We start from the raw sequence: 25,587 nt of genomic DNA on the forward strand, positions 1-25,587 counted from the left end.
TCAGCCATTATAAATTCAGTTTCAGAATTTTTTGATAATGCACAGAGATATCTTATGTTCCACAGTTAAGACTTCACACTAGTTCATACCAGGAAGTATAAATATTTATTTACTTAATTGATTAATTAATATTAATTAAACTTATTGCACTTTGTTTCCAGTAAATATGTAATATACAGAGACTCTTATATATATTATCTTTAGTAACTGGATTTCCTCCCTTATGTTAAAATACATTCATATAGTAAATAACTATTTACTGATAATAAATAACTAAATTAATTTTACTAATAAGTAATTCATTATAGCTAAATTTTGTTTGCTGATGGATAATTTCTATTGAATACAATATGCATCCTGTCTCTATTTTGTGCTCCTACCTTCCAGTAGACATTTTATTTCTTTATTTATCTTCAGGAACTAAAGTATCATTCAACTATTAGGTCAATATTTAGTCCTTTTGAAAAATTGGCAGGCAATTTTAAAATGACCGGGCTATTTTGATTTCTCAAAAGCAGTTGAATTCTTATAATTTATCTACTTCCTCACCAACAGTTTTTTTACTGGTTTGTTATCATACCAACTAAGTGCTGTTCACCATGGTTTGCTATTAGGTTTCTATACCAAAATGTACCCATCTTTATAAGTTCTTGTTGACCATTTTTGATTATTTTCTTTGAAAACAAGTTTGCTAAAATTTTAACTAGGACACTGCCAATATGCCATTGAATTGTAAGAATAAATTCGCCTATGGCGTAGAAGTCATATGCTTTGGAGAGAGGTCTAGATTTCTTGTTTTGCATTACATTTCCAGACAAAACTCACTGAAACAGCTCCCAGCAATTTGGCAAATACTTTGTTGCCTCTGCCTTGATCACTTCCTTTGTCCTTATTTGGAATAATCAAGTGACAAAGAGCTACAGGGAAGGCACATGGTCCACAATATTCCCGAGCACATTGTAAGTAATGACAAACAAAGCAATATGCGAAGTTCAGTATTTTTGGATTAAAAGCATGCCAAGATGAAATTTTAATAAATATATTCAGGTCAGTTTACGTAGAGTGGAGGAAAAGTATTTGACTATTAACGTGAAAAACCAAGTGCACCTTTTCGGGTTTGCTTTTTTGTTCATTTAATGCTGATAGTGAAGTCATTTCTAACATGCAGGAAACAAAGCAACAGAGAAAATATGCTTGAAAATATGTAAGAAATTATCCCATTGGGTTAAACCTAATATTTTCATTTATGGGTGTTTATTTAGTTGTTAAAATAGATTAAGCATTTGAGGAGAAACTTAAGAAAAAATCATTAGGCTATGATATGCAAAATTTCTAAGAAGGAAGAAGAACTAGATAAAAAAATAATCAGAGTCAAAAATCCTAAACTTTAACATGGTTTAAAGCTTACACCACCCTTTTATAGATTCTATGCTTGTGGGAACATTCTGTGTTCCCTGGTTTTAGTAAGTGAGGGTGGGGTTTTATTCTTACTGTGTTTGCATACTATAATTAACAGGTATCATTTCCAAAAAAAAAAAAAAACCATGTTTTTTTGTTTGTTTTCTATTAGCAATAAAGAATGTAGACAGACTATAAAGTGAAATCTGTCACAGACCTTTAATCGCTATTTCAATGTTTGCATGACTCTCATGAGATAACTTGTTAGGTGTCATTGTTCTAATGCACGATGATGTTATTTTTCACATCTACACGTAAAAGTAAAGTTAGACTTGTTTTTAGCAAAATCTGGAACATATCAAGGACCCAGTTCTCAGCAAGAGATTTCTGCGGTTTGTTTTAAATTTTACCATAGTACGTTCCTTTCAAATCTTGATCTTTATTTGGTGGTTAAATAATAAATCAAGTTCATAACACTTTGATTTCAAACATCCATTTGGGTTATTTACAGAACACAATGTACTCAGAATTCCGCATTTTATGCAGCAGTAGTAATGCAAAAGCTAATTGTAACACTGTAGTGAGCTGCTTGGAATTTGGTTTTCAAACTGTGCATGAAGAACAGTTAATGCTCTACTTCTTAAAATACATTTTAAGGATCAGACACCTTAGTTTTGGAACTGGATAGTCACTAACTGAAAATTTTCAGAAAATGCATTGAGAAGAATGAATGAACTGGAAATGACCGCTTAACAGTAAAATATAAGAAAGAACAAATATTTAACCTGGAGGGGGAAAAACAGCTAATTCCAAACATTAAAATTGTCATTATATGAGATGTAAGATAAAGGCTTTTGATCTGATATTTATAAAGCAGAAAGATTAACACAGTTGTTAAAGGAAGGCTTTATTAGAAGCTAAAATATTTCTAAACGTACTTTTGTCAAACAGATCTGTGCCCTTGAGCAATGCTTTAGTAAGTGTGGGCAAGTGTTCCCACCAAACCCTCTCTCTTTATTGTATCAGAAACCACATGTAGCTCTATAATATTTGTTCTACAAGGGGAATATATGTATTGATTTGAACATGAGTGTGACATTGTTCTAACCATTCAAATGGAGACTATACAGCTGAGTGAAGGTCTTTGGGTATAAAATTCTAGAAATTATGACAAGGCAGAAAATGTCTTTTTTTGGTAGCTCAGTTGACTTGATAATTGAATGTTATATAAAAATTACATTGAAATTGTCCAAGAGGAGCAACTAAAATCTCTATTTCTAAATGTTTTTCAACAGATGATAGGTCCACAAAATACATTTTAAAAAGCAAATCATTTTTGTAGTCAGCAAACTATCTCAGCGGTTCATAATTCTTCTTATGAAAACTTGACAAGCTGAGTACTTGGATTCGATGTCCTCCTGGCCACTGGGTTTTGTTCAGGTTTACGGAGGCAAGTGCAGACTATCCCCAGTGAGGAAGACTTCCAAGAAGCAGAGTTTGGTTTCCAGCAACCACAGTGACCGGCAGCTTCAGCCCTGGGCAATCTAGCACCATCTGGAGGCTTCCAAAGCTATTGGAGGCCAGGGAGGAGGCACACCAGACGGATGTAGGACTCATGGAATGCAACCCAGCATCCGTTAGCACAACCGCAATGGTGTGCATACAACAGGCATGGATCAGAAGACTAAGTGTCCTGAGGACTTTATGGTGCTGTGGAGTTTTGCTCTGCTTGCTGCCTTCACAGCTCTCATAATCTGAGACTTCTATAAAAGCTCTGAGAGGGCGTACAGCCCCTCACTGGGCAGTATCACAAGCGCTCACAATAATAATGCTTGCTCTCTTTCAGGCACTACAGTGGCAGCAGATTAATGATTCAATCACCACCTTCAAAAAGATTTTAGAAATGTGGATTGTGAGCAATGACCACAGTGGCAGCACTGATTGATGTCACTCTTGCAGAAGCTGGTCTTTGACACACAGCCATCTCCACACACAAATACAATACAACGAACAAACACATACACACATGTATACACAAGCAATGCAAATTAAGGAGAGAAGGATGGATCTTGAGAGTACTTGAGAAAATGAACTGAGCATGATCTCACAATCAATGTGACACAGAACTGTGATTGACTTTACCACTGACCCAACATCCCTCAGATTAATACAAACCAACAAAATTTTAAAAAAAATATTTGTAAACTTCCTTTGATATATAATTTAGCAAATATGTTTGCCATATTTTCCAGAAAAAAGTATATTTTGGGAATATGAGTAAAGTTGTTATTTCTTACATGTTAAAATCCATATTAGAAAATGGACCTGAGGGATGAATTCACCAAAAAAAAATGATCAATTTGTATAAAAACTATTTCAGATCACAATGAGAAGAATGGTCTCTCTCAATGACTATAGAAAATATAAGCTACTTAATATAAAAAAGTAGGTGTTCTTTCATGGAAAAGTCAAACATTTAAACGAATAAATAATGATCAAATAAAATTTAAAGTTTTATATATATATTTGATGTAAATATATGTCATTAGGAAATACATACATGTTAGTAAATGTCTATGTATATACATATATATATATATACATTGTATATATACATTGTTGATTCCTATAGCTTTTCTTCTAAGTCAACATTGAAGAAGATCCACTCTTTAATACACAATGTATCCTTTCATTCTTCATTTTCAAATTATGTAACAGTTTAGACTATATTGTTAATTAATACTAACAAGAAATCAATCTTTCATATCCTCTTGCTTTTCAACAGAAAATAAAATTTCATTCAATGAATACTACATAATTATTGGCTCATCTATTAAGCCTCTTAATCATTTTTAAAATAAATATTTAATCATTTACTAGAAACTTAAAAGTGAGGAAATAATATATAATTTTAATGGAATGTATTGTGTGAGAAGAATAGGAGTAAGAAATCTAAAGTTGACATTTCCTTAAATGATAACTGGGTGAAAACTGTCCTGACATGAAATGTATAAATTAGTCAAACTACCACATCCTTCTTTTTGAGTACTAGAATCATTCTTAAACTCCAAATAACTGTAATTATCTTAAAGAAAGCTGAAAAACCACATGATCCCAATCATATCCTAAAATAATATATATAATTGTATAGATATAACATATAATTCTAGTGCTCAAATCATTTAGAATGCAAATGCGAAAATTCCATGGTTTTATGACCACTGTAGGTAGTTGCTAACAAAGATAAATCTGGCTTTGAAAAAAGAAAAAACCTTAGTGGTTTGATTCTTTAAACAGCAAAGAACTGCATATTTCCATGAAACATAGTTTTTAAAAATATAACAAGTCAGATGAAAGGTTCAGTCTTTTTTAGTTAGGTACAGTTTATATGTAACTTCACAAGCTGCCAAAGGCATCTGTCTTTTTATTGTATAAACATTAATTTCAATAACTATATTGGGGCTTCCAGAGATTTGTAAAAATGGTAGTTCACATTTTTATCTTTTCTGTAATGAAATTCTTGTGATTGCAAAATCTTTAAAAAAGTAGTGAAATTTTCCTGTAGGTAGGGAGAAAAGAAGAGGGAAAGAAGAAGGAGGGAGGGAGGGAAGAAGGAGAGAGAGAGAGAGAGAGAGAGAGAGAGAGAGAGAGAGAGAGAGAGAGAGAGGGCCTAGCTTTAACTTTTCACAAGTAAAAGGGATCCAAGTAATGTATGTGTGGCACATGTACATGTACGTGTATGTGTATGTGTATGTGTGTGTGTGTGTGTGTGTGTGTGTATGTGTGTATGTGTATGTGTATGTGTATGTGTATGTGTATGTGTATGTGTATGTGTATGTGTATGTGTATGTGTATGTGTATGTGTGAACAGAGTTGTGAGTTTAGGTGGCTTGGAGAACAATTAAAGGAAGTCAAAGTTAGAGGGAGAAGTAATAATTGAAAACATCCATCTTGGTTTGGTAAGATTCACTTGTTTAGATTTTAACTGAACGCAATCCTAAGATTATGTGTTCTACAATGAATATCCTTTATGTGATATGTGTTCCAGAGTTTGAATTTTCTCTATGAGATTTTGAAATGCTTGCACATATGTATTGGAATGATAACGCAAGGCATTATTTGCATAATCAATAAATAATCATTTTTACCTTTATTGACATATAAGTTCTTCAAAGTGTATCTCTGACATAAAGCAGTGAGAAGTCATGGGTTAGCTGTACCTGACTTACATAGGAGGATCTCAAGTCCCCTGTATTAGCTGGTAAACTGACAGCAATGACGACTTCAGTCTCCAGTGTACAAGTTGTTCTTTGAATTAAAAGCTTATTACTGTACATGTACTTACTTGTTAAGTGAAGGGAAATATCAGGCGCCCAATCTGGTGGCTCAGACATGTTATGCCAGGTACTCTCCAGACTGAAGGAGGAGGAGCATGAGTTCCGGACCTGCCTACAAATAAAGCTAAAGGCCATTCAGTATGATTCAGTGAAATCCTGGTAAAAACTAAAAAGTGCAAGGAGTATTTGGGATATAGCAAAGAAACTCAGCATGCACTCATCATATATGTGATTCTGGGTTCAACTGCTTGCAACTCAGAAACATAAAGTCAATTTTAAAAGAAAAGGAAAGCATAACATCATAAGAGTGTAGGGAGCAGGAAGATGTACTATAGGAATGGTCAGGTTTCCAGTTTGTTGGTTTTTTGTACATTACCTCCAGATTCACCTGCCAGCTAGTACCAGTACCTAACAATGATTTATATCTTAAAAATCTTTCTTTGGTTACATGAAGAGACATACTTCTCTATGATAATGCGGCCCATATTTTAATAGTTCCATCACATACTTTATCATTTATGAGTGATATTGGTTTCTGAACTCACCTTCATCATCACTATTATCAAGGTCCACTTGATTTAGAACAAGTGTTAGACTTTCAGAACTCAAGGAGGGAGACCTTGGATGAAATGGCCTACACTGTGGAGAGGGAACTCGTAGAGCCTACCTTCAGCAGAAAGACAGGGCATCAAGTGAGGGATGGGTTTGCTAGCCCACAGTCAAAACTCTGACCCATAATTCTTCCTGTCTAAAAGAAATGCAAGGATAGAAATGGAGAAGAGCCTGAAAAAAAAAGGTTCAACAACAGGCCAAAGGGGGATTCAACTCAAAGGGAGGTCCCAAGACCTGAAACCATTACTCAGGCTATGGAGCATTCACAAAAAGGGACCTAACATGACCGCCCTTCAAAAGACCCAACAAGCAGCTGAAAAAGTCAGATGTAGATATGTGCACCCAACCAATGAATGGAAGCTGCTGATCCCTTAGGTTGAATTAGGGAAAAGCTGAAAAAAAAAAAAAACCTGAGGAGGAGGGTGACCCTGTAAAAGGACCAGCAGCCTCAATTAACCTGGACTACTGCCGTCTCTCAGAGACCAGGAGCTTACAACAGCTCATATGAGGACCCCAACACATAACAGCAGAGGACTCCCTGGTCTGGTTTCAGTCAAAGAAAATGCACCTAATATTCTGGAGGCCCAAGGGTCTCAAGAGTTCTGATGGGATGGGTGGGGTGGGGACATCCTTATGGAGACTCAGGGAGGGTATGGGGTAGGGAGGAGGTTTGGGATGTAGAACAGTCAGAGAGTGGACCTGGAAGGGAATAGAATCTGGAGTATAAAAACAAACAAACAAACAAACAAACAAACCTTTATGATGTCTATTCACTTCAATTTATAGAAAGATTGACTCTTTTGATGTATAAGGAAGTGGGCATTTATTCTCTTTTGTCAACCCCAATTCTTTAATCTCTACCGACTTATACTTCTAACATAAATTTGGCCAGAGATGTGTAACTCTGTCATCTGTCAAGTTTCCAAACATGCACTCAGCGTTTTGATACATGCTGTTACCAACCATAGACCTGGAGTCAAGCCTTCAATGTCCATATGTATTTGCTGTGATATTGATAAAATGCTATTCAAAACCACATTTTTTCCTTTCCCCTTTGATGTTTTTAGACCTATAAGATTCCTAGTCAGATTTTGTGGAAAATAAATGATTATAAACATTTATTTTAGTTAGAATTGTAGGTAGAGATAAGTAGAAAATTCAGAAATAAAAAAATCTATTTTCTGTTTAAATATTGCCTTTTTTGTATTTTTAGTTTGCAGTTTGCTTTTGATGAGTAACAAAGTTCTTTGTTTCTGAATTACTTAGTTTTTACTCACCTTGTTAAAACATCTGTACTTTAATTTTTTTTAGCTTGCAGAATATAATACTATTGTTCCAAACACCTGTTCTGTAATTAAAATCCTTCCTTTCATTTCATATATCAAAGGCAAATGAAACTAATATCCATAAGTCCTACTGCTTTCATTAATTCTTTTGAAGATATGTCTTTGTTAATTAAACGAAAATACGAATGTCAAAAGGTACTGCTTCGAAGCTTACTCATTCCTAACAAGATTAGATTGGGATTAGGCAGAAGTAAAAGGGTAAAATATTTTAGCTTTAGTTGATTCTTTGTGTGAAATACTTAAGTGTTGTTTACTTTGCCTCTGGTGTTTTATTTGTTCTTCATTTTGAAAGCAATCACTGCCTTGGGATGACAAGGAAAGAGGTCTCAACAGCTGGCTACAGACTTTTTGCCTGTGCAGCTATTTGAACGTGACACCAGTCTGCTTTGCCAGACATCAAAGTGTCCCTGTCTGGATTTGACATTGGCCACATTCCTTGAGACTCACTACAGAGCATCTACAGAAATTACCCCTACTCATCTGCTTACTATACGGATCACACCACTGAAAATTTGAGTTGGTTGTTTGAAATACATGCTCTGGTTCCTCCCTGACTGATCCTTTGCTGTGGAACACCAAGGAAAGCATGAAAAATGTATTCGAGGAAAGTACATTTGGTGCATACTGCCATTCTCAAAATCAACAGGAACAAGGTATTCTCCGTTAGAACACACATGTCCATCTTCACTTGGCATTTACTATAAATAGTTCTGCATGCCAAAAACCACTCCATGGGAGCCAGAAGGAACTATACAATAATGCTTTGTAGCACATTCATTCTTTGGGTTTTATACAATATTGTCACTATCTTTTTAGCAATCAGCATTATGAACTCTTCAGCAAACTTTAGGCTTGTGAGTATTAAACAGAGATTATGGAGTGGTTCTATTGGTGGTTGCAATTCTTTTTAAAGTGGATATTAGCACAAAAGCTCAAATTATCCAAGATACAATCCACAGGCACATGAACCTCAAGAAGAAGGACAACCAAAGTGCAGATGCTTCAGTCCTTCTTAGAAGGAGGAACAAAAATATTCATAGAAGGAAATATGAAAACAAAGTTTGGAGCAGAGACTGAAGGAATGGCCATTCAGAGCCTACTCCACCTAGGAATCCAGCCCATATACAGCCACCAAACCCAGACAATATTGCTAATGCCAAGAAGTGCATGCTGACAGACCCCTGATATAGCTGTCTCTTGAGGGGCTCTGCCAGAGCCTGACGAATACAGAGGCAGATGCTCACAGCCAACCATTGAACTGAGAGCAGGAACCACCAATGGAGGAGTTAGAGAAAGGACTGAAGGAACTGAAGGGTTTAAAACCTCATAAGAACAACAATGCCAACCAACAAGAGCTCCCATGGACTAAACCACCATCCAAAGTGTACACATGGACAGACCCATGGCTCCAGCTACATATGTAGCAGAGGATAGCTTTGCTGGACACTAATGGGAGGAGAAGCCCTTGGTCCTTTCAAGGCTTGATGCCCCAGGATAGGAGAATATCAGGGTGGGGAGGTAGGAAGGGTTGGGTGGATTGGTGGGGAAAAACTCATAGAAGTGGGGGGCAGGGGATGGGATAGAGGGTTTAGAGACTGGAAACCAGGAAAGGGGATAACATTTGAAATGTAAATAAAAAATATGCAATAAAAATAAATAAACTAATAAACTAATCAGTAAAAAAATCATATGAAGTGGAAAAACAAGTAAATGGGTATTAGAACAAACTTTTAAACTATGTAAGATAACAAATAAAACAGGGATCTGGAGACCCTATGGCTATCCACGATGAATGAATTTCTACAGACAAATCTGTACTTATGCAAGAATACTATCACCAAATGATTAGATAATACTAGAATACCAACGTACATATTTTGACAAGATAGCTGAAACCACGTCACTAAGGAGACTTCAGTTCTTTTCTGAAGCCTCTTAATCAGTCACCATAACATAGGGAGAGTGCAGTTGTATGTTGTTTGTATGTTGTTTTGTTCCTTTCTTCATGCTAGGGGTATGTGCATGCAATTTTGTTCAAACACTTTCTCCCACTGGTGGCTATTATTATAAACTATTATACATGCGCCATCATTCTAATACTTAAGCAACACTCAAATGTGTAAGGTTTCCTATGTATAAACTCTAAAACCTCTTAGTGTGTGTCACAACTACAAACACCACCTTCTTCTGGCAAGTCTGCCATTTTGTACGTCCATTAAAAAAGACCACAGAGCATGTGAACTGTAAACATTACTGATTCGTTGCATACAGTTCTGAACATGGTGAGGTCCAAGGGTCACCGCGACTTCAACAGATCCCTTGTTTCAGGAGGGTCACCTTTTGCTTCGTAGGTCTTGCTACAATCTTACAGGACTGAGAGGAGAAACAAGAACTGCTTTGCCAAAGGCTTCATCTTCATGGCAGCTTCGTGTTAACCTGAATACAGAGAGAATGAAGATGTGGCATTTGTTTATGTGTTATAGTGTGAACACAACATTCCGAGCACATCAAGTGGACCTTAAACATTAAGTTCTGAAAATAAGTTTGGATGGTATGAACATTCAATGTGACCGTGCTACGAAGTTTTATCTTTTCCTACTCTTTCCACATCTCCACCACACCCACTAGTTGCATCTCTACATACTTTCTATATTTTTTGCTGTGCTACTCTAGCTTTGCCACACAAAGAAGTCTATAAATAATTAACTACAGGACTTGCTGTTATAAAATCAGATAACTTTACTCCAAATAAGCCAGAAGAGGTCTGAAGATGCAATTAGCAAATATAATGTTTCTAAAACATATTAACCAATAATTCATTTTGGAAAGTGAAAAAGCAGAATAAAATGGTCGAAAACAAGATATAGTGGAAGATGGTGATCTTTTTACTCTTTACATCCCTCTCGCTGATTGCATTTTTAACTTTAAACATGGGGTAATCATAAGCAGCAAAAATATCTATGCATTGGGAGTCTTTCAAAGGTAAAAATGGACATATTTAATTTTTTACTTATAGTTTAATAAAAGTTTTTGGAAAAAATACATCAAGAGATGAAAGCTTAATTTATGTGGGTGAGATGAACTGGAGGAGTGGTCACATTTTATGTTTATTATCTGCCTGTTTTTAAGGAATAAGAACAAATGGATATTTAGTCAAAATAAAATTCCTTTTGCCTCAAAGAAAATAATGCCAAGTATCTATCTAAATCATTTTATCTGGTTATAGTAGTGATTTCAGTATAACGGATGTGAGTTGGTGGAATGTTCAGAGGGCAAGGCCCAACCATACAAGTCGTGATTTCATTTGTGCCAGTATTAAGTGCAGTCCCTCCCATAACTAAAATAGAAAGGTTAATATGTAAAGTAGGTTTTAAGGCCTGAAGAGAGAACCCCTTGTTAAAGCACGTGCTGTGAAAGTGTGAGGACTGTTGTTCAGATTCCCAGAACTCAAAGAAACATCAGGGAGGTGTGGTGGCTTGTCTGTTGTTTCCATTGAGGAAGGTGAGGAGACAGCTTAGCCTCAGAGCAAGTGGCTGACAAGCCCATTCTTATTGATAAGTTCTTCTTTAGAATGAGATTTTAGCTAATTTACTTGTAAGACTTTTAGTCAGTGAATGGCCAACTTGAGAGAGACAGCTAATTCAGGGATCAAACATAGTGAAAATAAAGAGAAGCAGTTACTGAGTGTGGCAGGGAAGTGGGATAGAGCAGGAGAGGGATAGAGTTTTCTAGCAATAGAATTGTAGAGTGAGCATGCTGAAGGTTTCCATCTTCCAAATTTGGAATATGAATTTGGAAATTATTTGATTGCACAAGGTAGACCAGGAATTGCATGTTATTATTACCTTTGCACTTCCATATATATATATATATATATATATATATATATATATATATATCCATGCACAGGTACTTAGACACATGTGAGAAAAATGTAATCACACACACACACACACACACACACACACACACACACACACATACACAGAGAGAGAGAGAGAGAGAGAGAGAGAGAGAGAGAGAGAGGCACCACACACAAATAAAAATTGGAAAACATTAGGCTTAAATAATTAATATAAAATAATTACTGTACAAAGAGATGTGAAAGCACAACAGAATGCACTCCTCAAAACTAGAACATGATCGTAGCTGTAATTAGAAACATTCTCCTCATTCCTCCATCCACCAGCCTAGCCAATAGGACTCTCTACACAGAAAATACAGCAAGTCTTTACTTTCTGCTCTTTTATCAGGATAGCTACTGAAATTGGCCATGGAGTGATTACTGTAGACTGATACATACCTGAAACACAGAGGTACTCTTTGCAGTCATTCACACATCACAGTCTTTCTCGAAAGTAGAATAAACTAGAATCCATGGTTTCCTGCTGTCTGCATTGACATGAACCAACTAAATGACCAGATTTTAAATGACCAACAGTTTCTGTCCTTCTCTTTTTATCTTCTTCTGCAAGGACTCATACAGAACAGCAGTCTATGCTCTGAAGGTAAAGCAAGAAGTCTCCTGGTAACAGCAGACACTGATTTTATGTCATTGCTTAGATTTTATGGTGTGGCATGCCTTCAATGTATGAGTTATTGCCATTGAAGATGAAGGATCATATTGTAAGTGCTGTGCTGTTTCTATGCAGAGCACATAGGATAGGTATCTCTCCCAGACATTTCATTTTAGAATATATAAGGCAACGTTTTATTTCTTTCCAAGATGCTGTTTTCCCACTTGGTGACTGTCAATGACATACACAATATTGGTCACTTGACTTTAGCTCCAGTGTATATAACTACAAGAGAGAAATGGAGAAGAAATATTTCAAGAGATTTGTTTTTACCTATAAACCAGTGTCAGCGCCATTGGCCAGCACACCACTGTCAATGCTCCAAGTCTACAGAGAATTCTGGAGATAGTAAGTAACATGAACTGGGTTCCAACTTTCTCCTAGGCATTCAGGTTCTGAATTAGATATGATATAATATAATCAGCTAATCCTATGAGTACTTAAATTTGTACACTGCTATAAATGGTTCATGTAATGAGAAATTTTTTTTTGGGATTCAGCACTAATTAACTATAAATCATAAAGGTTGTAGAGCTAAGATACCGGCTCAGGAAAATATTGGTTCTAACAAGCATGGGTTGCTGGCTCCTTCAGGATATGTGGGCTTTGGTGCAATAAACTGTCCTTAAGTTTTAGGTTATTAAATGTGAATAAATGAATAAGTCAGCCTTATTAACTACATATTATTGACTTTTGTCATAATTGACTGAGAATTAAGAAGATGGAATAACTTTTTCAAAGTTAATGAATGCAGATCTGTGATTCAACACATGTCAAACCATACGTCATTTTGAATCTTCTTAGGTAGCATGTCATTGCAATGAGAACTTCTGAGTAGTTCTATTTTCAACGGTTTGGGGACTTATCTCTTGTGTATATATTGTTTAAAGATTAACACACTATGAGGCTCACAGGACTGTAAGAGATCTACTGACCACTTCTTAAAACTTCCCTAGCGTTGATCAGTTAACTTGCGTTCTGTAAACTAAGCATTATTCTATTGTCAATGACGCTGAGAAGATTCAGGCTTCAAGCTAATGTTTTTTGGTTTTTGTTTTGGTTTGTTTGTTTGTTTGTTTGTTTGTTTTCAGAAAATGTCCCAAATATGAAAAAGGATGGAATATGGAGATGGAAGGAAAAATTGCACTGTACTCAAAGCTTCATGAGAAAGGAAAAAAGTAAGAACATTCCCAGAGGGGTGACATGTTCCCAGAATAAGCATGATTCATTAAAACATTGTGAATGGTGGCTTAATGATTTATTAATGACATCATTTCTTAATTTTGCTTTTGCATTTAGTGTGCTCAAAATTATAGTTACGATTCCTCCTACCTTGGTTTTAATATTTTTTCCTTTGTTCTTTGTGTCTTTCATACCTCTCTCCTGCTTTCTCTCTACTTACCTCTGTTTGTTCTTTTCTTCATTAAAAAGCAGTTATTAAAGTTATGCTCAATGCCGTCCCATAGAATATATGTATTAACAATTTGCAGAACTGTTCACTGTATTGTCCACTCTTGGGCTTGTTCAAGTCCCTTGGTCCTTTGGAGAAAACTGATTCTACCTGTCTCAGCAACTATAAATGATAGTTCAGTTGCTAATTTGTACATTAGTAGCTAGGTTTTCATGCATTCACTTATTATATTTAAAAGTAATAAGTGAGTGAATTATTTTTTAAATATAAAATGCTTGAAATATAGTAAGGTAAAAACTATCACGTCCAAGTTGTATAATACAAAATAACAGAAAGAAAAGAACCAATGTGCATAAAAAGGAATCAGAGAGCCACCTATTCGCACACTCACATCATTTTAATTCCCACCCAGCATTCTGTTATCTTAATGACTAGAGGTTCCCTTGAAGAGATTTCTGTTTATGACAGTTTCTTTGCTTTCAAATCTTCCCTTCCTTCTCATGCTCTTACAGCACTTTCCTGCCCAACTTAAATCATCTTATAAAGACACAAACTCCTTTTTGGTGGGGCTGTGCCTGCTTCTGTAGAAGATAGCCCAGCAGTCTGTACCTTGATAAAGCTTCACTCATTGACTGAGTGCAGCTCCAGTGGTCTCACTCTCCTGTCAACATTCCATCCACTTTTAGTTATAGACCACACTGCATAACAATGCCATAATAAGGAGGCTCAGTCTGCCTGCTGCACACAACTTGAAGTGCTTTAAAAGCTGCATAGTGTAGGCAGCCAAGGACACGACCACAAATAGCAATAGAAACCCTGCCACTTCATCAAAAACCATGCACATAGTACTGTTGTCAGACATCACACTTAGTTACGTTAAACATATTTTCGCTCTGCCTTAAAATATGTATTATTTAAATTGTTATCTGTTCGTAATATTCATATTTCCTGGGAGAAATAAAAACCTAAAAAGGACCTGATTCGCTTTATATATCTTCTTCCATCAAGTGTCCCTATTTCTTCTTAATTCATTATGAAATAGTAAGAAACATAATATTCATTCTATTGCAGTATCATTTTGAAATCATATTTATTTATTTATTTATTTTAATTTATTGTTTCTAATTAAGCGGATGCCCAGGTCCCTGTGTGGGGCTATTCATATATATAAGCTCAGGGACTGGCCTTTAGGTCACTGGAATCACATTCTCTTCCAACTGGTGTTCTAGGTAGCTATTAGCCACCTGATATTAATGATAGGAATTAAACTTGAGACCTCTTAAAGAGCAGTATATAATCTGCATCCATTCTCTTGTATTAACCACCAGAGAGTGAGTGACAGACGTGTGTGGAAGAGTTGAAATATTTCTAAAAGTGAAAACGTTAAATGGGCCATCACAATCCCGTTTCTAGTGGAAGCCATGGTTCTAACATCCGTGCCCATATAGATATTCACAAGTGAATTACAACTCGTTGTAATTACAACGAGTCAGAAGAACAAACAAACAAAAAACTTCACATTTTAACAAACTGATAACTATATAACTAATATCGCTGAGCAGAGAAAAACATATTACTTAAGATATGCCCAGAAACATTTCTCTAAGTATGACACTGAAGATAACAAGCGCAGTGACCCAGCAGGCTAAAACACTTGACTAGTATATTCACATTATGAGAGTGAATCCAGACGATTCTCCAGGTTATTTCTCTATAAGTAACTTGTAAACATTTGCATTCATTCTTTTTTATTCTCATCTAATTTATATTTTGTTCTAGCAAGCCCTGGTATCTTTTCGCATGTATCTTTGCTATACGATGAAGAGCCCAACACTTAGTTTCAGGTCTGCAAACATCAAGTAATCATTGGAAAATATATAACAACTCTATGTACTGCCCTGCTGTATAGAGGTGTAGACAATGGAAGTTCAGAAGTCTTCTCTTAGAAAATGTGCAGTGTACACTGATAATACAAAGCTGGGATAAGTTCAGAAATCGGTGCTGGGATAAAAATGTGTGTCCTCATGACCAAAATGAACTTTTCCATAGAATGCTTCCCAAAACGTGTTCTGGAGAACTTGCACTTATAGAGACTGCCCTATGTATGCTCCCTTAAAGCACTGAGATACCGTGCAGAGGAAAAAGCCATTTAGTTTCATGGATATTTGCTGAGTGATTAACTGTGGATTTTGTGTTTACTGAAGGTTCCACAGGACTTCAGCCATTGATTTTCAAAGATATAAAGCAAGAAACTGACTTACCTAGAGATATGTGAATCATACGATTTGTGAATACACAGTTATGAAGGACAGCATTCTGACTAAGAAAATGAGATCATGGTAAACACGACCATAGCAAAGTTTGAAGTTATTGGCCTTTTGAAAAGATCGTCTTTGCCAACTTCCACATTGACTTCAAATTTTCTGTGACTCTGACATTTTATCTGCAGAGATAAATGGCAAGGTCGTTCTTCTATAACACTTTCCTTGTAAAAGCGGCAAGCTAATATGTGCTGACTGTCCACTTTTCATTCTCTGGAGAGTTTCCTTTGCATCACAAAAAAAAAATAGCCTCGAGAAATACAAAATAGAAAATCAATGGGGCCGATGTGAATCTAAAATATGTTTAAATGTATTTGGATTGGTGGAATCATGTGCATGGTTTCCCCTTATATTTCTTCCTTTCCCTGACTCTCCGTGGTCACAGCATGTACTATTGTTTGACTTACCAGGACCAATCTCTCCTTAGCATCATTAGGGTCACATAATGTAGGAGCTTAAGGAAAACATGGTCAAGTGATCATGAGCTAATGATTTGGTAATGTTTTCCCTGCCAGGCTAATAAATACAACAGTTGCAGAAGAAAATAGTGGAGTCCACAGTGGCCAACCTATCACTGTTGTCCACTGGAGACATTTTCTGGATCACTAGCTTCAAGAACTGTGTCCAGATGTGTGAGATTTGTTTTCTCCCCATTGTTCATTCTTTGGCTTTTATTAAATTGTTTTACAGGTGAATCAAAGTTTTTGAAATGGAAAAATGAAGAGAAAGGAATGAGGTGGATTTGGTGCAAAATACTTCAGCGGTATTCTAAGAAAAATAAAGAAAATAAATGAGGAACTCATGTCTTGGATTTCGGGCCAATGTGGAGTTACTCAATGTTCTTGACCAAACTGTATCTTCTGGCTATAACTAGGCCAGGCTGTATAAAAATCAAAACAATGAGTTTTGCAAATTTATGTGTCTTAATTATTCAGGGTTCTTGTGAACAAGCATGTTCCTCCAACCAGCACAAGGCTTCTGAATCTTGGACAATGATCAGTGACAGCATCTCTGGACCCAGCAAAAGCACTGGACCCAACTCTGCCCTCCAGCCAATTCTAAGTGCTTATTAGATGTCTCACTGGTTTGGTTGCTTACGGCATGAGAGGCTGGACAAAGATAACAAAGGATTTCAGACAGTGGTGAATTGTTAATTTACCCTATATACAAGCTCTAAATGAAAAACAGAATGTGGAGTGAGGGCACAGAATAACATGAAACTAGACCTTAACTTCAAGCTAAGTAGAGAATCCAGGGCAGATGCAGACTCTCCATATTTTTTAAAGGACACATCTGTGTGAGAACAGTGGACAAAAGAGAAATTTCTGATTTTTGGATAGGTATTCTAAAGCCCAGCTCATGCCATTTCTGCAATCCTCTCTCTCTCAGATACAAAGATGAATTTCAATTTCCTGTGCAGTGTTCTCCTTTTTAGTGCCACATCTCTCTCCATTTTAATCTTTATCTTTATTGAAAGATGATGCTCAGGACTAATTGTTACAATATTCACAGGTCCTTTCTTATGCTTCTTTCATAAACATGCTTCATTCTCTGCTATTTCTGGTCAGCAGTAACTCTTCAACTCACCAAACAGTGTGCAAGTTCTTTACAAAAATCTTGTAATATTTACTACAATTATTATGTAAATATTTAGGTTTAGGATTAATAGCCATGTATAATGTATGTGTTAAGAATATAGACATGGGGGCTGGAGAGATGGCTCAGTGGTTAAGAGCACTGACTGCTCTTCCAGAGGCCCTGAGTTCAAATCCCAACAACCTCATGGTGGCTCACAACCATCTGTAATGAGATTCTGATGCCCTCTTCCGGTGTGTCTGAGGACAGCTACAGTTACTTATATACAATAAATAAATAAAATCTTAAAAAAAAGAATATAGGCATGTTTGTGTGAATGAATGTGGGCAAATATACAGTCAGAGGAAAATCCTGGGTGACAATCTTTACCTGCTATCTTGAGACAAGGTCTTTTTGTTGTGACATTTTCTTGATTCATCAAACAGTTTAGCTATTGTGAAAGATTCCAAGAAGCTTCATGCCTTCACCTCTCAGATGATAACAGCAACTCTGTGGTTACAGTTGTGCTCTGTTTCATCTGTTTTTCTATGGGTCTTAAATCTAAACTCAGGACCTCATGCTTGCTCGGGAAGCATTACCAACTCCTCAGAAGGCAATTCTTTTCAATAAATCTGAAATGCTTTGAAAATGAAGAAATATTTTACTGGTGTTTATTCATCTTCTACCATTGTAACTAGACCATTTTATGATCTTATTTTGTATTCGTGAAATAATGAATTTTATTTCTATTTTTGGGAAATTTTATTTCTATTTCTGTCAGCAGAATAGAAGTTACTATCCTTTAAGAAACTTCTTATCAGATTCTGTATGTTCCCTGACCATACATAGCATTTTAATGTGCTTTGGAACTTCTCCCCTCTTGTTTCTATATAGATTCTGGGTCTTAGGACAGGAGGAGAGTACACAGTATGAGTTACAAGTGTCCCTTTAAGAAGACCAGGGTGGAATTCACCGTTGACTGACTTAGCTTCTCCATCATTCATATTATATTGTTGAAGTTTGTTCAAAGCACTCTTTTTTGAGGGTTTTCAGAGCTTTTACTGGGCTACCTGATATGTTTGGTAAAGCCAAGGACATGTTTTGTACAGTGCTGTAGGGTGCTGTTGAAGGGGTGCAGTGGGCCCATGTTAAGGATCTCTTCCCTCTGAGGTACCAGCCATAGGACCTGTGAATAGACTTTATTTGGGGTCATGGGAAGGGGGCTTGAGAAGGGAGTAGAGGTAAGGAAAACAGAGAGAGAGAGAGAGAGAGAGAGAGAGAGAGAGAGAGAGACAGAGAGACAGAGAGACAGAGAGACAGAGACAGAGACAGAGACAGAGAAAGAGACAGAGACAGAGAAAGAAATAGAGAGAGGCAGAGACAAAGACAGAGACAGAGAGGAAGGAGGAGAAGAGAAGAGAAGAGAAGAGAAGACAAGACAAGACAAGACAAGACAAGACAAGACAAGACAAGGGAGGACAAAAGAGAAAAGAAGAGAAGCAAAAGAGGAGATGAGAGGAGGGAAAGGGAGGGGAGGGAAGGAGAGGAGAAGAGAGGAAGGGAGAGAGGAGGGAAGTAATGTGAAGGAAAGAGAAGAGAACATAAAATGAGGTCCAGGCACACATGGAGAGAGAGCAGGGAATGGAAGAGGAGATGGGAAGAACGGGGTCAGAGAGAGCAAAGGGGATCAGACAGAAAAGGAGAGAGAGGAGGGAGGCAAAGAGTCACTCATATCTAGCAAGATGGGTTTACCTGGCTGTTGTTAGGTAAATGTTTGGCAGATCCTAGAAGGAATGCTAACACTACCCATGACAGGACATGATCATTTTATTCGTTTGAATCTTTGTCTCCTTCATGTTTTTACCCTTTTTTGATTATTTCTATGATTGCTTATTTATTAGATGGAATGTGACCAAATAATCCCAATTAGTAAGAATTACATATATGGCGTTCATCACAGGGATTCCAAACAAGCAAATGTAGAAGCTGACAAAGGGAAAAACCATAAAAGTTAGGACAGGGATCCAGGCAAGGAACCTCAAGAGAAGACTAGAACTCTAATCGGGGGAAAAAAAGACTTTGTTTACAGGTAGAACTTCTCTCTCTCTCTCTCTCTCTCTCTCTCTCTCTCTCTCTCTCTCTCTCTCTCTCTTTAATACAATTTTTAATTGGATATTTTATTTGTTTATATTTCAGATGTTATCCCTTTTACAGGATGCTGACTCCCTGCCCTGGCATTCTTCTACACTGGGGCATCGTGTCTTCTCAGGACCAAGGACCTCTCCTCCCATTGATGTAGAACTTCTGATCTTCTAGAAAAGTTCAGTACTGCTTCTATGGTCTTGAAGCTTATATGCTTGGAAAAACTGGGAATTATCTTCAACCAAGTTAATGCATAAATTGATTGCACCTATATACAGTCTCAGGGGCAGCTTTGGGAGACTCCAAAGCAATACAAGATTGTCATTACATTCTTTATTGTCTAACAAACTTTTGTCAAGTTCAAATAATTTCATTTCAATTAAACAAATTGTCTTATACTGTTTCTCAGTCTTGTTCTTACTGTGTTGAGTTTTCTGATCCTGGCACCTTTTGTGCATATTGAATTACTCCCTATGGTCTTTCATTTTGCAAATGTCTTTGGTAGTTGTCATTGGTCCAAGAAACATTAAAATACTGGTGGTAGTAGTCATACCCATACTGCAATTTCTGGGTATTCTGGTGACTCTATTGCTCATGCCTTCACATTGTACTTATCACTTACTCTGTATCTAATCATGATCTTAAATTAGTTAAGGGGAATCGCTGGAGAAATCACAGTGACTAAGATCTTTCTACATAGAGCTGCTGCTAGTTTACCTTCTAATTCTCTGATCCATTTTCCTTTATGGCCATTCCTGAGTTTATATTGTATAAATAGAATTTAATAAGGCTACTTGGAAGGGTGGATATTTAATGGCTTCTCTGACATAATATGTGTAAATTAGGAGAAAGTTTCATTCCACTTTTATTTATTACCCCAATATCAAAAGCAGTTCTTTAATAAAATATTTGGCAGCATGTCACCTGAATTAATGAATCATGGGAGTTCAGTTGCAAACAGTTTGAGGCAATTTTATCTGGCTTTTGACAACCACAAACATTTTATTATAATATATTTTAATTGCAAAAAATAGAAAACAGACAAAAAATTAAGCTGTCTGAAGACTTGAACCTTTAAAGTAATATATCTCGTGATTAGTCTTAAAAAAGAACTGGAAATATTTTTGTGACTTCCTAAAGCTAGATGGAGGATCTCCAAAATATAGATATGAAGGAAAGTTAAAAATGTACTATTTTATAGTAAAATGATATATTCTGCCCTTTGCCTTAGTGAGTAACAATTTTATAATGATCTCACTTGTGGCAGAGAGGCATCCTGTCATCTTTATTATATTTGCCCTTATCTAGCATAGGATCTTGTTCTGGCCAGCAATGTCTTCATTTAACGCTTCAGTTAAACACATCCAATTAAAATACACTGGTCTTTTTTAAACAGAGCCATTTCAACTGATTCCTAACCACAAAGCATCCATGGGATGGCATTTCACTTGTCTCACTAAGGTTGCAGGAGAATTTAGGGAATGTTGGACAGAAACCTATCACAAGCTTATATATTTAAGTTAATTTGGTTTTGTTGTCATTGGCATCCTGGATTTCCAGTAAAGTAAATTTTATTTCATATATACAAATGGGCAAGGTTACTTAATGCATAGGTATTCATCGATTCCTTATAAACTGACTTTATATGAGGAATTATACGGCTGCCAATTTAGTACATGTTATCACCTGTTCCCAAGTGATGTATTTACCCCTCACTCAAAAAGATATCTTCAACTGCTCATTCTCCATATGCCCGGATTTGAAAGTTTATTAGAACTAGAGTAACTGTAGATATAATTAAGATATGGTTGTGGTAAAACTGGGCGTTCCCTCTATTTATTATGAGTAGTGTTCTCACAAGAAGTTCACCACGTAAATATCAATATTGAGCCAGAATGAAATATAATGAAGAAATAAAAGTTAGTGTTACCACCTTACAAAACAAAGAAGGCAATTATCTGCCAGTCAAGCCCCAGAATGTAATAAGAAAGTGTGAAGGTAAACATTCCTTTCAGGTCTTGATAGAGGAAGACCTATCAACCCTGTGACTTCAGACTTCCAACCTCCACAACCATGATTCGATAAAATGCCTCACAATTGAAGCCATTGATTCCTGCACTTCATTGTAGTTATTACTGTAAACCGATGCACTATTTCTCCAAGGCTAATTATGTACTCTGAAATAGCAAGGATAAGGCTTTAGCAGACACAGGAGGAAAGCAGGATGACACAACAGCTGTCTAATAAATTGTGATTTGCGATGCAGGAATGGAGGTTGTCCTGTATCCACACCATAAGATGTTGCTAACTGAGATCAAGAAGGGGAGGGGGAGGGGCTAGGGGGATGTTTGCCTGGAAACGGGGAAAAGTGATAACAATTGAAATGTAAAAAGATGAGAAAAAAATAAAAGAAAAAAAAAATTTAATAAAGATGGAGAAAAAAAATTTTAAAAAGCACAAAAAAAAAAAAAAGAAAGAAACACAACAACACACAAAGATTGTGCCAAGGAGGTGGACCCTTACACAATAGAGATGAGATCTTTCTCTATATCTTGTGTTTTCCTTTCTGGGCCTCTTCTAAACAATGCACACCTAACAAAACTCAAATTCGATCCTCAAATTTGAAGACTTGAGTGCAGGTTATTATGTTGAAACCACCTACACACACACACACACACACACACACACACACACACACACACACACACACACAACACAGGCATCTTTTTTCCTTCCTTTTAATAAGTTCTCTGTCTCTTTTCCCCCAATTAAATACCTCAACAAAAAACATCTATTAAAAGTCAGCCTCTACCTTTTACCTATATTCTTCCCACCTCCTTCACCTTTTTTCAAATAAATCTCCTCCCAGTCCTCTTCTCCCTCTTTCTCTTTCCTCTCTTCTCTCTTCTGGGTAAACCAACAAACCCATGCATTTTACACAATGGATTCAAAACCTTGATCTAAATTCTGATCCTTGTCTTACATTTGGTTTCAGCTTTTCCTACTTAGCTTGATAAAATTTAATTCAAACAAAACACCAAATGGCATTTCCTAAAAATGATCCTAAAGGATTGAAAAAGCGGCAACCAACAGATTGGGAAAAGATCTTCACCAATCCTACAACAGATGAGTAGCCTTAGGACAAATAACCCTATTAAAAAAAAATGGGGTTCTAAACAAAGAATTTTAAGAAAATGGGACGAAAAGGAGGTCAGGTTTGGATGAAATGCAAACTTAAAACATAAGACCCGAAGAACTATGAACGACTTGAACAAATGTATTATTAAAGGATATTGTTTAATTTTCACATTTGCTAACACAGGCTCAGAAATTATTTTTCCCTTCCTCTTTAAATAAGTTCTGTGAATCAATGAAAAGCACACTTGAGCTGTTTCGTCTCAACTGAGCGTGTTCAATTCGTAAATACCTGCAGAGGACTAAAAACAACAAAAACATCTATTAAAAGTCAGCCTAACTGGAAGAATGCCGTTTGAGCTCTTTCAGCAGATTTCAAATTCTTGGCCAAGCACCGAAATATATGGTCGTTTTATCTTTCATCACTATCGTCGGTGACCTTCAGCTCTGTGCCCAGAACTCAGTTCTCTGTGGATTTACAAGGTCTAAGGCAGCTCTTGAACTGGGTTGTGAAAGGCCATTTGACATAGAGTGTCATGTGCCTCTTTTTATCAAAATGTTTACTGGAAGGGATATGTAATTCTTCTTCTCTCAATTACTCACATGTTAAGTTCAACTTTGTTTTTCTAGCCTCCTTCTCCCTGACCTTGAGTGACAGGTATATTAGCTAAGTTTGTCAGACTAGTTTGTTGCTTCCCTCAGAGAAAGCCCAGGAAGGGTTGACCTCATGCTAACAGTATGCAGGGCCTGCTCAGACTTCCCTATCAGTCAGTGCCTGGGAAGGCCAGGCAGAGTCTTAGCTGCCTTCCTGAGTGAGCTTGATAATAAAGTTTATCCCATCGCGAAGGAGAATATTGGTCAGCGTCCAGTTGCATGGTTTATGTTGAGGGTGAACTTTTCGACACTGCAAACCTGCCATATCAAATTAAGCAGAATAAAGCCGGCTGCTTGCTCGATTATTTATAACATCACAGGAAACTTGGAATGACTTATTAAAGAATGGAAATATTTCTCTTTTCCTTAGAAAGAAGTTCGTCTTTGCCAAGATATACAGCGACTGGCTGGTGATGGGAACGGCGCTGAAGAGTTCCTAGGTTATTAAAACATACCTGGGCTCACTGAAAACCCCAAAGCAGGTGGTGACGAAGAGTCTCCGGGCAATCTGGACTGCCACAGCGAGCTGCTTACGCAGCTGTTGTGCTATACTCATAAAAGCCAAAAGTAACAGGAGGATCCGATTCTGCTGACCATGTTGCTGACCATAAGCTTTGGTCAAAGGTGTTTATCACCTTAATAAGCCCGGAGAAGTGTATTCGAAGAGGTGACTGCATACGGCCTCACCTTCCTTTGCTCATTTGCTAACTGCTTGAGAACAGAATCACTTGCCCAAGCTAAGCTAGTAATGGATCTGGGAAACAAACGCTGTACACATGAGAATTTTGTTTCACGTTAAGTTTGCTTTTTCAATCCAGACAGTATGAAATCCAAGTAAATAATTTAAGAATGTACTAATATAGGAAGCATTGAGGGACTCAGAACATTACCACCCAGAGAGATAAATTCCTATTATTTTGGTATAGACAAAGTGTATTTAACTGGGTCAAAGAAAATCAACACATTTAGGATTTAGGATTCTTGCTATTTCTTGCCTAGTTGTTTCTACAGCTCATGCAAATTAAATACCGCTGTTTGTGGCTACCACCAATCTTAGTATTAAAAATTTAATCAAGATTCCATATCATATTCTCCTCTGAACTATGTTCTAGTGTATTGTTTTTACAATGCCCAAGCAAGTCTGTGAGACAAATAGTGATTACTCCTCCCATGCTGATTGGGTCATATGCCTTGTTAGACAAACGCACTTATGTCTATCCATTCATAATATTTTCAATCCCCCAAAATATATTCTCAGAATTACTGCCATTTTGGCTATCCTGATTATGAAATGCCGCAATGGCATTTCAAATTGATCATATTTTAAAGGACTGGAGAGATGGCTCAGTGGGTAAGAGCACTGACTGCTCTTCCAGAGGTCCTGAGCTCAAATCACAACAACCACATGGGGTCTCACAACCATATATCATAAGATCCAATGACCTCAACTGGTACACCTGACAGCTATAGTATACTCATATAAATAAAATAAATCAATCTTTAAAAATGTATTTTAAGAGATACATTGAAACAATATGCGGGTTAAGTGTTTGAATACTTAAAATATTGGCTACCAAACAGAATTTATGATGTTGTATTTAAATCATTGTGTTATGTGTACTATGTCATGTATAACTCACTATGTATATTCTTTAGTGATGCATCTATGCCTGTACTGTTAGACAGTTTTAAAGCTTAGTTGCAACTGAATTGTACAGCAGAATTAGATCAAAGCCAGGGGAACTTAAGAGACATAAACAAATAAATGTTATTTTAGAAATTAAAATAATGGAAAGGTATTACAAACAAAACAGGGATGCCATAAGCAGTTAGGAAATTATAAGATGGTATTGTGCACTGCATATTTCTTTTAAAGCTTTTTATAATTCTCGGGTCAAACTTCTATTCACCCTAATATGTTGAATTAGACAGAAATGGATTTAGGGATAGAAGAGATCCTTGTGAAAGGATGGAAGGAGCTGAAGGAGTTTGCAACTCCATAAGAACCACAATACCAACCAACCAGAGCTCCCAGAGATAAACCAACATTCAAAGAGTACACATGGGCAGACCCATGGC

General features: G+C 36.6%; 1 pseudogene; it reads right to left on the minus strand.

Annotated features, from left to right (window-relative positions):
- Positions 1-25,587, minus strand: part of LOC116906176 — a 143,142-nt pseudogene that overhangs the window by 69,016 nt on the left and 48,539 nt on the right.

The sequence above is a fragment of the Rattus rattus genome, chromosome 7, assembly GCF_011064425.1.
Source record: "Rattus rattus isolate New Zealand chromosome 7, Rrattus_CSIRO_v1, whole genome shotgun sequence".
NCBI classification, from domain to species: Eukaryota; Metazoa; Chordata; class Mammalia; order Rodentia; family Muridae; genus Rattus; species Rattus rattus.